The sequence below is a fragment of the Antechinus flavipes genome, chromosome X (assembly GCF_016432865.1).
Source record: "Antechinus flavipes isolate AdamAnt ecotype Samford, QLD, Australia chromosome X, AdamAnt_v2, whole genome shotgun sequence".
NCBI lineage: Eukaryota > Metazoa > Chordata > Mammalia > Dasyuromorphia > Dasyuridae > Antechinus > Antechinus flavipes.
The window spans coordinates 3,878,081-3,894,180 of NC_067404.1; the positions used below are offsets into that span (position 1 = coordinate 3,878,081).

Sequence of the window (16,100 nt, forward strand, 5' to 3'; positions counted from 1 at the left end):
ATTATATTTGTTCGACCTGTCCAGGAGCACTTGATATTTTTACAGTTGCTTAGATCTGACTTTATTTGTGTGGAAAGTGTTTTGTAGTTTTACTCATATAGTTCCTGATTTTCCCTTGGCAAATAGATTCCCAAATATTTTATACTATCAGCAGTTACTTGAAATGGAATTTCTCTTTGTATTTCTAACTGTTGGATTTTATTACTGATATATAAAAATGCTGATGACTTATTTTGTATCCTGCAAATTTGCTAAAGTTTTAGATTATTTGTAATAGCTTTTTAGTAGATCCTCTGTGGTTCTCTAACTACGCCATCATATCTGCAAGGAGTTATAATTTGGTTTCCTCATTGTCTTATGCTAGTTCTTTAATCTCTTTTTCATCTCTTATTGCCAAAGCTAGCATTTCTAATACAATATTGAACAATAATGATGATATTGGGCAATCTTGTTTCACTCCTGATCTTATCTGGAATGGTTTCAGTTTATACCCATTACCTATAATGCTTACTGATGGTTTTAAATAGATGCTCCTGACTATTTTAAGGAAAAGTCCATTTATTCCTATACTCTCTAGTGTTTTTAATATGAATGGGTGTTAGATTTTATCAAATGTTTTTTTCTGCATCTATTGAGATGATCATATGGTTTTTGTTAATTTAGTTATTGATATAGTCAATTATGCTAATAGTTTTCTTAATATTGAACCAGCCCTGCATTTCTGGTATAAATCCTCCTTGTTCTTGATGTATTATCCTGGGGATCACTTTCTATAATTTCTTTGTTAATATTTTATTTAAGATTTTTGCATCAATATTCATTAGGGAAATTGGTCTTTTTCTTTGTCTGTTTTCAGATCAGTGCCATGTCTGTGTCATAAAAGGAATTTGGTAGGAGTTCTTCTTTCACTATTTTTTCAAATAGTTTATATAGTATTAGAGTTAATTGTTATTTAAATTTTTGGTAGAATTCATTTGCAAATTCATCTGGTCCTGAGGATCTTTTCTTCGTGTGTTGATTAATAACTTGTTCTATTTTTTTTTTCTAAAATTGGGACTATTTTACTTTAAAATATTTAACATGTATGGGACTACCTTCCGTCTAGGAGAAAGTGGAAGGAAGGAGGGGAAAAGTTGGAACAGAAGTTTTTGCAAAGGTCAATGTTAAAAAAATTACCCATGCCTATGTTTTGACAATAAAAAGCTATAATAAAAATAAATAAAATGGGACTATTTAAGTAACTTATTTCCTCTTCTGTTAATGTGGGCAATCTATATGTCTGTAGCTATTCCTCCATTTTACTTAGGTTGTCAAATGTACTGACATAAAGTTGGGCAAAGTAACTACTACTATTGTTCTAAAGTCCTCTTTATTGGTAGAAAGTTCTCTGTTTTCATTTTTAAGACTAAAAAATTTGATTTTCCTCTTTCTTTTTTCTAATCAAATTAACAAAAAGTTTATCTATTTTATTTTTGTTTTTTTCATAAAAGCAACTCTTGGTTTTATTTATTAATTCAATAGTTTTTTTTTTTTTTAACTGTCAATTTTATTAATCTCTCCTTTTATTTTTAGAATTTCAAGTTTGGTATTTGATTGGGGGTTTTTAATTTGTTCTCTTTCTAGTTTTTTTCACCCAATTCATTGATTTTTCTCTTTCTATATTTTATGCAAGTAGGCCTCTAGAGATATAAAATTTCCCCTTATTACTGCTTTGGCAGTATCCCACAAGTTTTGGTATGTTGTCTCATTATTGTCATTCTCTTGGATGAATTTATTGATTGTGTCTATGATTTGCTGTTTCACCCATTCTTTCTTTAGGATGAGATTATTTAGTTTATTAATTACTTTTTGGCCTATTTTCCCCTGGTCTTTTAGTGAATGTAATTTTTATTAAATTGTGATCTGGAAAAAATGCATTTATTATTTCTGCCTTTCTACATTCGATTTTGAGGTCTTTATGTCCCAAAATATGGTCAATTTTTGTATAGGTTCCATGAAGTGCTGAGAAGAAAGCATATTCCTTTCTGTTGTCATTCAATTTTCTTCAAAGATCTATCATACCTAACTTTACTAGTATTCTATTTACCACTTTTACTTCTTTCTTATTTATTTTATGTTTTGATTTATCTAGTTCTGAGAAGACAAGGTTGAGAAACCCGACTAGTACAATTTTGCTTTCCATTTCTTCTTGCAACTCTCTTAACTTCTTCTCCAGGTATTTGGATGCTGTAATGTTTGGTGCATATACGTTTAGTGTTGATATTGCTTCATTATCTATGGTACCTTTTAGCAAGAAATAGTTTCCTTCCTTATCTCTTTTAATTAGTTCTTTTTTTTTTTTTTTTTTTTTTTTTTTTGCTTGTGCTTGATCTGAGATCAGGATTGCTACCCCTGCTTTTTTTTTTTTTTTTTTTTTTACTTCACCTGAAGCATAATAGATTCTGCTTCTGCCTTTTACATTTACTCTGTATGTATCACTCTGCTTTAAATGTGTTTCCTGTAAACAACATATTGTAGTATTCTGGGTTTTAATCCAGTTTTCCATCTATTTTTGTTTTATGGGAGAGTTTATCCCATTCACATATATAGTTAAGATAACTTATTTTGTATTTCCTGTCCTCTTATTTATCCCACTATTCTTTTCTCTTTCCTTTCCCCCTTCCCTCCTCTCCAGCATTTTATTTCTGTCTACCTACACTCTAGTGGCCTCTCCCCCTCCTGTCCCTTTCTCATAACCCATGCTCACAGATCCAGCAGCCCAGAAAGAAAGGGTACACTCTAGAAGGCAGAAAGGCTTGATTCATGGGGATCTTTTGAATAAATCCAATTGCTAGCTCCCTGTTCTGCTAAGTGGTGAAAGAGCCTCTGAGAAGGGGGGCAAAACCGGGTCTTCTCCTAAACCCCTTTATGTGGAAGTGTGGGATGTCGAAAGTTTCGGAAGGATGGACCCCCTTACCTTCAGGTGAAGGGAAAGCCTGGCAGGTTTGGAATCATTAAACCTTTGCTGGGCTCCAGCTCACACCCTGCCTTAGTAGGAAAAGCTTTGGGGTCCTCATCTCTTACCTTTGGCAAGGAGAGTGGTGACCATAGGCTTCAAACAATAAATGATGATGTTGGGGTAGCAATACCTAGTTTGAAATAAACATGTGGCAAATTCACAATGGCCATTCTCTTTGACAACAGGCAAGTTTATTCAGACGAAGAGGTTAAAGACAAAATTAAAAATTAAAATGGGTGCTAGGAGTGACAAATAAAAAATAGAGCTGGGAGAGCATATAGCTAGAAAGGAAAAGACAAGTTCAGAAGAGTTACTCACAACAGAGAGGAAACACTTCCTGATGAGAGAACTAGCCATTTCTTGGAAGGTTAGATCCATAGAGCAGTTTAGCAATCTAACCAGTTAGAAAAGAACCATTAAGGGGAAGGCAGTATAAAGGGAAGAGAGACAGTACCTCCTAGTGGGCTTAGTCTTGAAGAGAACTTAGACAATATTTTTTAAAGAAAACAATAAAATCTAAAACTTTGAATTAAACACTAAAATGGAAATCTGTAAAGTCAGAACAAGAGGTTAACAAAACTGAATGAAAAAATAAATCAGATCAAATAAATAAAACTAAATGCTAGTTTGGTTTTGTTTGGGGTAGAGGGAAAGGAATAAGCAATTTGCAGAGTTGATTGAAAACAAAAACAAATTACCAATCTCAAAAATTCAAAAGAATTTTAAATAAACCAATAAAGAAATTAATTACTAGAAAACTTTTTCACCTAGTCACTAGCCATCAATTTTCTTTCTCCCCAAACAACATTTTTTTTTTAACTCTAACCTACACATATTTTATTTTAGCAAAGAAGTACTTAAAATTGCTAGGCGTCTCATTGAGTAGAATGAGTAACATGAGTGATGAGACTGTCATTAGTTATTTTGTCACAGAAACAGAAGCCCAGATTATGCCATTAAAAAGGCAAAGGATCAGAAAATAGGACTGGTGGCAAGTACAATAGCAATTTAAAATCCTCAAAAATATTAGACCCCAAATATTTCACTCTGCATCAGTAAGGTAACACAAAATAGCAATTGTAAGAAACTTGTTAATCTTTCTTTTTTTTGCATTAAGTAATAATGCCTGTTTGTACTGTTTTATGGGATATAAATTATATGAACAGAATGCTTTGAAGCTTCTCCACTGGTGAGTCTTTCCAGAGGTAACTGATCTGATAAGACTTTTTACTTTAAAGTTTTTCTTTTTGATGAAGTTTATCACTCCCAACAAAATTAATACTGAAATGAAATGGAAGAATATTTTGAAAAATATAAAAAGCTTAAATATAACAAGTAGAAGAATACCTACACTACCAATTTTTATGATTTTTTTTTCTAATAAGTCCAAAACAGGTTTTTTTTGGAACCATTTCTATTTGTCCCATGGATTGATACCAAGGCTTTCATCTTCCTTTAAACTGTTTCAGCACAGAGGTCAGCCCCATATTTCTGGACCCACTGTTCTTTAGGGTTGGCACAGACCATAACTATCTATTTTAGAAGAAGAAATTAACATAAATGAAATTCCAAAAAAAAAAAAAACCCTGAAGTAGCAGATGGATTTAAAAGCAAGTTACATCAAACATTCAAAGAATAATTGATTCCAATATTATGTAAATTGTAGAGAAAATGAGAAAAAAGATGTCCTATGATATTTCTTCAATGCTTCTAATATAGTCTTTCCATCTCAACAAGTGAGAGTTAGAATAAAGAAAGATAACTATACCATAAGAATACAGACACAAAATTTTTAAATAAAACATAGCCACAGCAACATATTACAAAGGCTACAATGCGTGTAGGGCTGGTTCAAGATTATCAATATAACTAACTAGAACAACAAGGACAAGAATGAATCATAGGAGTATATTGATCAAAGAGAAAAGTTTCTTGAAAAGACAAAATATCCATTCCTGTTAAAACATACAAGCAACAGGAATAAATTGATTTTACTTACTATGGGCAATAGCCATCTAAATCAAGAGCTAGCATTACATGTAATGGGAATAAATTCAAGTCCTTTCTTATAAGATTGAGTAAATCAAAGAAGTCCTCTGTCTGATGGTGTTAAAAGTGTAAGCTATAGCAAAAAAAGACAGAGAAATGAAAGTGAGAGAATAAGCATAGTCAAAAAGCAAACAAAATTATTGCTTTTTGCCTGTCGTGGAATGGTTTACTTAAAAAACAGTACTGAATCAACTAAGAAATTAAGTGAAACCACTAATATCCTATACTATGATTTCTTTAGTTAGTTTTTTTCCTTTATTTTCCATTTGGCTAATTCTACTTTTGACAATGTTGCTTTTTTCAGTGTTTTTTTTTTCTTTTGTCATTTGCCCAGTATTTTTAAGGAATTGTTTTCTTTTGTCAATTTATGTCCATCCTTTTCTAAGCTGTTGACTCTCTCTTGCTTACTTCTCACCCTCCTACCCCCAATATTTCCTCTTCCTCTCTTATTTGACTATTAAGCTTTTTGGGCTTGAAATATTCCCCTTTGAGGTTTCATATTTAGACTCTTTGCTCTTTTCTGACATTGGTGTTTTGATGTTCCCTGTCACCAAAGTAGTTTTATATGGTGAAAGTGCTTTTTTGTCTCTTGCTTTTTTTTTCTTTTCCCTATTTTGTGACTTTTAAAGTTGAATTATTTTCCTGGGACAGAGGGAGTGCTGCCCTCAGCTTCTTGTTGCAGTGTTGATCTTTGGGTGCTTTGAGCTTTGAGTTTGAGCATTGAGACCTCGGGTGTTTGCTGATTTGCTCACAGTGCTGGGATAGTCTGACTTAATTCCACCTGTTATTGCCTGATTTCCAGGACTAGCAATTTACCTCTTGCAACAGGACTGGAGGCTGCTAGTCCCCTGGGCTATTGTTGATCTAGGAAAGAAAAGGATCAGTGACAGATCTGTGCTGTGGCTAAAACCTTCTTACTAGTTTATCCAGAAACCATCTGTGCTGGGCTGCTTTCCCTTTAATCCACATGAGACTGACCTTCCTGAAGCCATTTCAAGCTACCTGGAACTGGAAACAGTGTTTCCTTCCATCTCTTTATGTAATATACAGACTAGCTTTCTGGAGGATCTCTGGACAAGCCTTGATTTTAAGTGGAGAAGTGATGACCACAAGGATGGTCAAAGATGGAGTCTCGAATCTTCTCTGTGTCTGTGCCTAAGACTCTCCAATCCCAGTCCTCTCAGCGTTAAGTATCTCAGTATGATTATTTCCCTACAGCAACTGAGCATGTGCCAAGTAGAACCATTACATCACCATATCACACTAAGTATATGCCAAGTAGAGTGATTACATCATTACATCACATTAAGTATATGTTTAACTAAAGAACCATTGATGGGATCATCATTCACACTGAGTAGGTACATAACTATAGGCATCCTGCTGTCCTTGATTCAAGTATATCTTTCCAGAGTTCCAGCTCTGTACATCTTTGTAGGTTCTGTAGCTCCAGAATCTGTCCAGAGGCTTAATTTTCTGTTGTCTCCTAGGTAAACTTGAGAGAGCTCCAGCAACTTGCTGACTTTTCTCTGTTATCTTGGCTCTGTTCCCCATCCCCATTTTTCCCCCGAGTTGGTTCTTGCTCTAGCACTTCATTCATATAGCATAATTACTACATTATTAACTTTTTCCACATGGTTTTACTTTTTAGAGCCCCATCATACTCAGCTTTCCCCCAAACTTTCACTTGGACTACTGAATTACTAATGACAATCTTAGATTATATGGTGTACATTTCCATGCACAACTTAAATATGGTCTGTTCTTAGTAAGTCCTTTGAAATTAGTGTTTGATATTGACTCTTTTATGTCATAAGTTTTGTGGAGTTTAGGTTTGTTTGAGACAAAATTCTGAAAATCTGGCATTTCAAAAATTCAATATTATACTAAATTTAGCTGGATAAAATGTTTTTGTCTGTAAGCCTAATTTTTTGGATTGTTAGTAGAAGGTATTCCAGGACCTGTAGTCCTTGTAGCCACTGATAGGTTGAATACATTTCTAATTATATCTCCAGCATATTTGAATTGTTGGGGGGGGGGGTGCTGCAGTTGCTGCTTGAAAACTTTCTCTTTAAGATTACAGTAAGTTATCACCTAGATAATAATATTCCATGACCAAGTAGTATTTATTCCAGGAATGCAGAGCTGATTCTATGTTAAAAAACCTATTAGCATAATAGACAATAACAATAACCAAACTAATAGAACTCATATGATTGTCTCAATAGATGCAGAAAAAAATCGACAAATACAGCACCCATTCTTATTTAAAACACTAAGGAACCAATGGAGTTTTTCTTAAAATGACCAGTAGCAACCAGCTGAGACCAACAGCGAACATCATTGATAATGGGAATAAACTAGAAGCATTCCCAATAAGAACAGAGGTGAAACAAAGTTGCACACTACCAACATTACTATTCAATATTTTATTAGAAATGTTAGTTTTAACGATAACAGAAGACAAATAAATTAAGTAATTAGAGTAGGTAATAAGGAAAGCAAATTACCACTCTCTGCAGATGATATGATGGTATACTTAGCTAATTCTAGAGAATCACTTAAAAAAATCCTAGAAACAATTCACAACTTTAACAAGTTGCAGGATACAAAACAAATCCATATAAATCATCAACATTTTCATGTTACCAACAAAGTCTAGGATCAAGAGATGCAAAGAGAAATTCCATTTAAAATAACTGTTGATAATGTAAAACATTTGGGAGTCTACCTGCCAAGACAAAATCAGGAATCATGTGAACACAATTAAAAAATACTTTCTACACAAAGTCAGATCTAAACAACTGGAAGAATATCAAGTGCTCATGGGTAGGCTAAATTAATATAGCAAAAATGACAATCTACCTAAATTAATCTGCTAATTCAGGGCCATACCAATCAAAATGCCAAGAAACTACTTTACATAACTAGAAGAAATAATAACAGAATTCATCTGAAAGAACGAAAGGTGAAATTCAAGAATTTCAATGGAATCAATGACAAAAATGCAAATGAAGGTGACCTACCTGTATCAGACTTAAAACTATAAGTCAGTGGTCATCAAAATCATTTGTGTGGATTCTCCCTTGTGTCAGTTGGGTCATATGGAAATACAAAGTTCTTTTTGACCCAGACTTGGAAGCTAATTGTCACACACCTCAAGACTCTCATTGTAAGATGGCCTACCACTCATTGTCCTCCTGACTTCAGGGCTGGTGCTCTGAAGTCAAGATGCACCATCTAGCTGCCCCTCCCCCCCCCCCATTATAACATTCATTCTCTCATTGTCAACTAATCAGAATGGATTGCCACCCTTAAGAATACCCACTCATCCAAGGGTATAAAATTTCTCAGCCCACCTTCTTGAAGGGTCTTTTGCATTCAAGAGTGTCATTGACCTGTTTTATTAATAACATGTTGATATTATTAACAGTATGATTGAGTCACTCAAAGACTATGACCCTTAAACTTTTTTTTTTAATGGCACAATAGGAATTAACAGGAAGATAATGAGGAGCTATTTCAAGAAAGGGGAAGAGAATGAGGTGGAAAGGAGCAGGGTATGTGTTGGTGCCCTATGAGGCTGGGGAGGAAGGGTTTCAAGAAGTCCCCTGGCCTCCCACTGCACATGTGACTCAGATTAGTGCTGCCCCTAGCCAGGGACTCGGGAACATTAAGAAATGCCCAATCAGACTCTTCAGGGAGGTTGGTGTAGGCGGGGTTCTGACGTACTGACACAGCCCACGGATAGTTAGGCTTGGATAAACTGCCTGGAGACTGGTTGGAGAGTCAGGTGCCAGGGCAGTCCAGGTTGAGAAGTCAAAAAGGCAGGCAGCAAAGTGGGAGAGGCTGTGAGAGAGAAGAGCCTTGTCTTCTGCCTCCCCCCAGCACCATGGGCTTTCTGGGTTGCCTCTTGATGTTTACGCTGTTCATGACCCTGAGTCATGACTACAACTCATCGTTGGCTTTCTTCAGGTTTAAATCTGGCTGTAGGTGATGGGGTAAATGATGGGTGAGGAGTTTTACCCACTCCTGGGGGAGACTTCTAGACCTGGGATGGGGGCCAGTGGGAGACGGGGAAGGAACAAATACAGGTGGAAAGGAGACATTCCCCCAACTACATTGAAGCTCAGAAAATTTCCCCAAGCTTCCTTCAGATGAAAGCATAGAATGGGAGAGGGAATAAGAGTATTGAGAAGGGGAAGGGAAGAGAATGATTACCCAATGAGTCTCACCATGTTCTGCCCTAGGGTCATGTCCTAAAGTCAACTGAAGTGCACTTTCAAATCGCCCAGTACTTGCACCTGGCACAGGGATTGCAGAAGCCCACAGAAATGTTGCCCATTAAACTGTGGAAAGCACTGCCTAAGCTCCAGTGATGGTAAGTAATTTCCTTCCTTTTTCCCCTCCAGCTAGTCAGCTCTCAAGTATTTCTTAAGCCCTTAGAAGACCAGAGAGCTGGGATGAGCATAGGAATGATAGGAAGTTTAGATAAGTGCCTGTCTTCATGGAGATTTCTGCAGTCTACTGGGTAAAACAGAAGCACAGACCCAGAAGAAACATCACTGTGAATTTGGGAAATACCCAATGCAATCTAAGAACCAAGAGCGAAGATGGCTCCAGAACCAGACAAGACTTCATAGAAGAGATGGCATGTGAGTTGGGCTTGCAAAGACAGGTAGGAATTTAAAAGGAGAAGGAAACAGAGTCTATTTTGGGCAGTGTCCCCTGCTCTCACCCCTGCAGCAGGATGCCTACTTCTACTCATGGCCTCAGCTTACAGCCCCAAACCTCACTGCTCCCATCTCTAGCACTCGGGACCACTGAGGTCATGTTATGGTCAAGGGACTCTTGGACCCTCTGCTGCAAGCTGAAGTAGCAGGTATAATGAGAATGGGCTTGGATAATGAGGGGAGCACTTGCATCCTGCCTCCAACTCTTTCTCTGTGGACCTGGACTCCTAGGACTCATTCCTGGGACCCAGTGGGTTCCTGCATTCCTGGTAAAGACTCAAATAGAATAATCAGCATTGATGATGTTGGGGATGGGAAGAAGGAGGCCAATGATAATCCTCAGGCTCTTTCCTTGTCCCCCCAACTCTCTAATCTCATTTCAGACCCATGTACAGAGAAGCTTGAAACTAAGCCTTGCTCCAGCCCTTTGAACCAATGGTACTTCAGCACTACGAAAAATAGGTGTGTCCCTCTCAACAATGGCATCTGTCCTGAAGGCAGGAACAGCTTCAAGACTTTTGATCTTTGCAAGAAGACCTGTTTAGCATTTGGTAAGGTGGTAAAAGGCATTTGTAAAGCATTTGGGAGGCAGTAGTGTGGTTTAAGGGAAAGAGCCCCAGACTTTGAGCAAGAAACTCGGGGTCCAATTACGCTCTGATCCTGATTAGTTCCTGGCCACTGGGTGAACAGTTTTCATTGGGTCCTTTGGGAAGCAAAGAGGGGCCCCCATTCTCTACTCCTGTTAGAGACAATGCACAAACCTATCCACTCATGCTCCTTCCCTGGAGGTGTTCATAGATACACAGCCATAGAAATGAATGTAATGGGAAACTGAGTACTTCTCAGAATAGTTACTTGATAATTCCAAACCCAATTTCAAACATCTGTTAATCATTAGGGGTCTGGGAAGGAGAAAAAAAAAGGCTTGCTCTTCTAGTAGAAATATCTGAGGTGATCTTCTGGACCTTTACTTAACTGCTTAGAGAAGAATCTAAATATGTAATTGCCTGGAGATATTCTAAGAGGTCTATAAATTGGCTAATGTCTATTTGTTGATTGAGGAAGCCTGAGGTAAACTAAGTCTCCTTGGTTTTATATATATATATATATATAGCCTAATGGACTACTTACCTCTAAACAAATCTCTTTATTGTGGTGGATTATGTGGTTTCTTATAAAATTATTAACTAAGATAGACTGAATTTATAACTTAGATTATCTGGGGAATTTGGGAAAATGAAATAGGATGCTCATATTGGCTAAAGTAAACAGTTGTAAACATTTGCAAAACTGACTGCCATAAAACATACCTGCAGACAGTTGGAAACCTTGTGAAACTGACCATCATAAAATTCAGGTTAAAATTTAACAAGTTCATGTTACTTCCAAGCAGTAAGTGAGATAATGAGAATTGACCGGATAAAGGGAAAGGGGGGGTTGTCATGGATTCTTGTGGTCACAACTATATAATTCACTTCAATCTCTGTGTAAATTAACCCATCTCCATTGGTGGAACTCCAGTGAAAAGATATTCACTTCTTGCATGATTCTAGAATAAACACTCCTATTCTTCACTCGAGATATCTGAGTATTTGCAAATTGGATGTGCCGTACCAAACAGGAACATAGCTGTTTCTTTGATCAGTGAATTCTGATTCAAGGCCAGTGCTGATCTTTTGTTTGCACTGCTGCCAGGCTTAGTTTTGCAAAGGCCTCCAGGAATGGGCAAATTCTCAGAGAAACCAATGGTGTTGGCCCTTCTGAGCCCACCTGGGTATGTCTTAAGGGGATTGTTTGGTGTGAACATCTTGTTTATATGGCAACATTTCACTATCTCTGATAATATCCACTTTGGAGAACCCAGTGCTTCCCACTGAGCAATCTGGTCACTTGCAAAAACATGTTATTTAGAATAAGATGGAGGCTCTAGATGTAAACAAAGCAATGGTAGTGAGATATCTCCCAAAAGCAGGAGCTCACCTCCTTTTGTGGAATATGTTCATGGGAAATGCAATCTTTTTTGGAGCAGGTAACACTTTAACTGACTCTTGGAGAAGCAGGATATCAGCAGTCAGACATGAGAGTGGCAGGAAGTCTTAAGAGTCCATTCTAGAAATTAGGAACAGTATCAATGACTCCATAAATATTTATACCATGACTACTACATGCCAGGACATCAGCTAAGTGTTTAGGAGGCGAAAAAGCCAGAAGGCAAGCTCTTTTTTTTAATATAACTTTTTATTGACAGAACCCATGCCAGGGTAATTTTTTACAACATTATCCCTTGCACTCACTTCTGTTCCGATTTTTCCCCTCCATCCCTCCACCCTCTCCCCAAGATGACAAGCAGTACTATACATGTTAAATAGGTTACAGTATATCCTAGATACAATATATGTTTGCAGAACTGAACAGTTCTCTTGTTGCACAGGGAGAATTGGATTCAGAAGGTAAAAATAACCAGGGAAGAAAAACAAAAATGAAGCAGTTTACATTCATTTCCCAGTGTTCTTTCTTTGGGTGTAGCTGCTTCTGTCCATCCTTGATCAATTGAAACTGAGTTAGATCTCTTTATTGAAGAGATCCACTTCCATAAGAATACATCCTCAGACAGTATCGTTGTTGAAGTATATAATGATCTCCTGGTTCTGCTCATTTCACTCAGCATCAGTTCCTGTAAGTCTCCCCAATCCTCTCTGTATTCATCCTGCTTGTCATTTCTTACAGAACAATAATATTCCATAACATTCATAGACCACAATTTATTCAGCCATTCTCCAATGGATGGGCATCCACTCATTTTCCAGTTTCTGGCCACTACAAAGAGGGCTGCCACAAAAATTTTGGCACATACAGATCCTTTTCCTTTCTTTAGTGTCTCTTTGGGGTATAAGCCCAGTAGTAGCACCGCTGGGTCAAAGGGTATGCATAGTTGATAACTTTTTGAGCACAGTTCCAAATTGCTCTCCAGAATGGCTGGATGTGTTCACAATTCCATCAACAATATATCAGTGTCCCTGTTTTCCCACATCCCTTCCAACATTCTACATTATCTTTCCCTGTCATTCTAGCCAGTCTGACAGGTATGTAGTGGTATCTCAGAGTTGTCTTAATTTGCATTTCTCTGATTAATAATGATTTGGAGCATATTTTCATATGGCTAAAAATAGTTTTAATTTCTTCATCTGAGAATTGCTTTTTCATATCCTTTGACCATTTATCAATTGAAAAATGACTTGATTTCTTATAAATTAGAGTCAATTCTCTATATATTTTGGAAAGGAGGCCTTTATTAGAACCTTTGACTGTAAAAATGTTTTCCCAGTTTATTGTTTCCCTTCTAATCTTGTCTGCATTAGTTTTGTTTGTACAAAAACTTCAATTTGAAAAAATCAAAATTTTCTATTTTGTAGTCAATAGTGATCTGTAGTTCTTCTTTGGTCATAAATTCCTTCCTCTTCCACAGGTCTGAGAGGTAAACTATCCTATGCTCTTCCAATTTATTTATAATCTCATTCTTCATGCCTAGGTCATGAGCCCATTTTGACCTTATCTTGGTGTACGGTGTTAAGTGTGGTTCAATGCCTAGTTTCTGCCATACTAATTTCCAATTTTCCCAGCAATTTTTGTCAAATAATGCATTCTTATCCCAAAAACTGGGGTCTTTGGGTTTGTCAAACACTAGATTATTAAAGTTATTGGCTGTTTTGTGTGATGTCTGCGTATTTAAAATCAGCTGGAGTCAGGAATTCAGGTTAAGGGAAAAACTTCAATCTTTATCCTTTGTAGAGGTGAGGAAGGATTGCAATAGCAATATGGGCAGCTGTGACAGGAAGCCAGCTAGCAGAGGGGGATCGGAGGTGAAGGGCGGTCGCAATAGCAATGCGAGCAGCTGTGACAAGAAGCCAGCCAGCAGTCTCTCTTTCCACTTCCCTTTTCACTCCCCTGCCTCCACCCACCAAAAATGTCATTTCCTATACAACACATCAGGACTTGCACAAAGAATGGGTGGGGCCATTCTTTCTCCAAGCATATATATTAATAGAGTATGGTCCAATTACTATTTAGCCTCACATGCTTGGGACCTCAGTGCATCAACTCAAGCCTCAGCCCATTACACTTTTGTCCTTTGAACCTAACCTATTCCATTGATCAACTAGTCTATTTCTTAGCCAATACCAGATGGTTTTAGTAACCACTGCTTTATAATATAATTTTAGATCTGGTCCAGCTAGGCCACTTTGATTTTTTTTTCATTAATTCCCTTGAAATTCTTGACCTTTTGTTTTTTCATATGAACTTTGTTTTTATTTTTTCTAGATCATCAAAATAGTTTTTTTGGGAGTCTGGTATAGCACTAAATAAATAGATTAATTTAGGTAATATTGTTATCTTTATTATATTTGCTCACCCAATCCAAGCGCATTTAATATTTTTCCAGTTGGTTAGATCAGACTTAATTTGTGTGGAAAGTGTTTTGTAGTTTTGCTCATAAAGTTTCTGATTTTCCCTTGTCAGATAGATTCCCAAATATTTTATACAATCAGTACTTTAAATGGAATCAGAAGGCAAGCTCTTGGCTAGTGTTCCCAAATCTCTTAGTCTAATGGGGGAAATACCATATCCACAACTCTAGTGAAACATGCTACATACAGGAGAAATTAGAAAGTCCACAGAGGAAAGTGTTAGGATTAAGGGGATGGAGAAAGGCTGCCTGCCAAAGTGAGATTGATCTGGGATTTAGAGGACATCGAAAAGCCCAGGAGGGAGAAAGGAGGTGAGAGTACATCCTGGGTATAAAGGGACAGCCAGGAAAGTTGTTCAGAGTGGGGAGATGAATGGCCTTGTGTGAGGAATAGCCAAGAGACCAACAGCACTGGAACAAAAAGTCCATGGGGAAATGCCATATAAAGAAATTTGGAAAGGGGAGGAGAAGAGATAAGTTCTTTTTTATTGCTTTTTATTGACAAACATATGCATGGGTAATTTTTTACAGCATTATCCCTTGCATTCACTTCTGTTCCGACTTTTCCCTTCCCTCCCTCCACCCCCTCCCCAAAATGGCAAGCAGTATTATACATGTTAAATAAGTTACAGCATATCCTAGATACAATATATTTGTGCAGAACCATACAGTTCTCTTGTTACACAGGAAGAATTGGGTTCAGAAGATAAAAATAAACTGGGAAGAAAAACAAAAATGCACGTAGTCCATATTCATTTCCCAGTGTTCCTTCTCTGGGTGTAGCTGATTCTGTCCATCATTGATCAATTGGAACTGAATTAGATCTTCTCTTTGTTGAAGAAATCCACTTCCTTCAGAATATGTTTTCATACAATATTCTTGTTGAGGTGTATAATGATCTCCTGGTTCTGCTCATTTCACTCAACATCAGTTCATGTAAGTCTCTCCAGGCCTTTCTGAAATCCTCTTGCTGGTCATTTCTTACAGAACAATCATAGTCCATAACCTTCATATACCACAATTTACCCAGCCATTCTCCAATGGATGGGCATCCATTTATTTTCCAGTTTCTAGCCACTACAAAGAGGGCTGCCACAAACATTCTTGCACATACAGTCCCTTTCCCTTCTTTAAGATCTCTTTGGGGTATAAGCCCAGTAGTAACACTGCTGAATCAAAGGGTATGCACAATTTGATAACTTTTTGAGCATCGTTCTAAATTGCTCTCCAGAATGGTAGGATGTATTCACAATTCCACCAACAATGCATCAGTGTCCCAGTTTTCCCGCATCCCCTCCAACATTCATCATTATTTTTTCCTGTCATCTTAGCCAATCTGACAGGTGAGTAGTGGTATCTCAGAGTTGTGTTAATTTGCATTTCTCTGATCACTAGTGATTTGGAACACCCTTTTTTATATGAGTAGAAATAGTTTCAATTTCATCATCTAAAAATTGTCTATTTATATCCTTTGACTATTTATCAATTGGAGAATGACTTGATTTCTTCTAAATTAGAGTCAGTTCTCTATATATTTTGGAAAAGAGGCCTTTATCAGAACCTTTCACTGTAAAAATGTTTTCCCAGTTTATTGCTTCAAAGGGATAGGTTCTAAAGGACTTTGAATGGACCAAAGGGAATTGATATTGGATCCTGAAGGTGACAAGAAGCTACAGGAGTTTACAGAATCCAGGGGTGGGAAGGGTGGGGGATGACATGATCTTCAAAATATGAGCAATATCAAAAGGATGAGGAATCAGAATGGATTGATGGCATGTAAATATATCCAAGTGGCCTAAGTCATTCAATCCATTATCCAAAGGATGGTGAGCTAAAGCTAGACTTCTTCCCTGTG

The 16,100-nt window shown here is 37.0% G+C and overlaps 1 protein-coding gene across 1 annotated transcript in view; it reads left to right on the forward strand.

Annotated features, from left to right (window-relative positions):
• LOC127542982 (eppin-like) overlaps positions 1-16,100 on the forward strand; it is a 39,556-nt gene that overhangs the window by 22,661 nt on the left and 795 nt on the right. The window lies entirely within an intron of this gene.